The sequence below is a fragment of the Octodon degus genome, unplaced genomic scaffold, assembly GCF_000260255.1.
Source record: "Octodon degus isolate 3935 unplaced genomic scaffold, OctDeg1.0 scaffold00209, whole genome shotgun sequence".
Classification (NCBI taxonomy): Eukaryota; Metazoa; Chordata; class Mammalia; order Rodentia; family Octodontidae; genus Octodon; species Octodon degus.
The window spans coordinates 2,859,817-2,861,418 of NW_004524785.1; positions in this window are offsets into that span (position 1 = coordinate 2,859,817).

The following is a 1,602-nucleotide window of genomic DNA, read 5'->3' on the forward strand; positions in this document are numbered from 1 at the left end:
TTTATTCCACTGAGCCATCTCCCTGGCCCCTATTTAGTGTTTCCTGATGAATTTTTCAATCTTCTTTTATTTATTTAAATGTAATATTTATATTTTTATAATCATCATCTGATTCCAATATCCAAACTCTCTGTGGCTCTGTTTCAGTAACTACTGCTGCTATTGCCTTCCCCTCTGTGTCTTGGCTAATTTCCTAGTCCTGCATGTGTTCTGGTCATTGTGGGGTGGCAAAAACCCCTCCATTTTGTTTCTAAACTCCACTTTGGCATCATTTAAACTTTAAATGAACTCACTCTTGTTCCCTGAGTCATATGTTAAGCAGTTTCCGGTTGTAAGCAGTTTCTATTTCTGATAAATGGTGTTTCTAATAAATGCTGTAATGACCCCATGACTATGAATATCACTATGTGGGGACAGCAAGATAGCTCAGCAGACTAAGTGCCTGCTTAGGCAAGCACAGAGACTGGGGTTTGATCCCCAGCACTACATGGCATGCCAGCCCCACCCCCGGGCACACTGAGCCGGGCACCAAATCCAGGTGTGGTGGCATACACCTGTAATCCCAGCACTTGGGAGGCTGAAAACAGGAGGATCACTAGGAGTCTGCTGGGTAGTGAGACCCTGTCCCAAACACATTAAAAAATAAATGAACCTGCTTCTATTGGTTTCTCCTCTGTTTCTAGATTTTTGGTGATTAGATAAACTCTGTACTCAACCTTTTGGAAAAAAATCACCTGCTATTTTTAGAAACTGGACCAATTGCTATAAAAACTGCTATTTTTCTACCCTCGGGTCAATACTCCTGACTGGCAACAGTTGGTGTTTTGTCCATAGCTAAATAGAACCCTGTTTGCTCCTATTTCTTGGTTTCCGTGAGTACCTCTGGCTACTTGTCATAACAATTGTAGATAAGCAATTATTTTTAGCAACAAATTGAGTCCAGGAATGATTTTATCTTCACCAGAGAACAATTTTGCTTGCTTCTTTCAGACATTTTAATCTGCTAAACCGTAGCACCTTACTGCAAACTCAAAGGCTGAGGTTATCCCAAATAACAAAAGTTGGCTGCAAATTGGTGCGAGTAGGGGTTCATTTCTGTTTTACCATTTTCCTGTGGACAAAGTATTTGGGGTTCTCGGCTTACAGACAGATTTTTACTTATTGACTCCCTACCTTGGGTGAGCCCAGGCGTTGGCTTTTGCCTCCTCAGTGCCACAAGGCTCTTACAGTTCTCCCTCAGTTTTGCAAATATTTCACTTCTCTAGGTTCTTACCTTTTAGATTTTTGACTCAAAACTTCTTCATGATGAGATTAGCTAAAGGTTTTAACAATCTCTCAAAACAAAAAATTGACCTAAGTAGAAAGAGGAACTGAAGTAGATGAGCACAGCTTTCTTCCTTGTCCCCGTAAGGACCCTTGATCTCACCAGTGCCTGCGCCATGCAGGCCTGTCTCCAGGAAATGTATATTCTGTATAGAAGTCGTTAGCTCATGATTGAACAAGATCTTTTACAATTGGTTTCCTTTAATAATCCAAGAAAGCATGCCATTGATAACATTTTAAGGAGGCATAAAAAGGACCCACTAAAGGTCCATAAAAAGG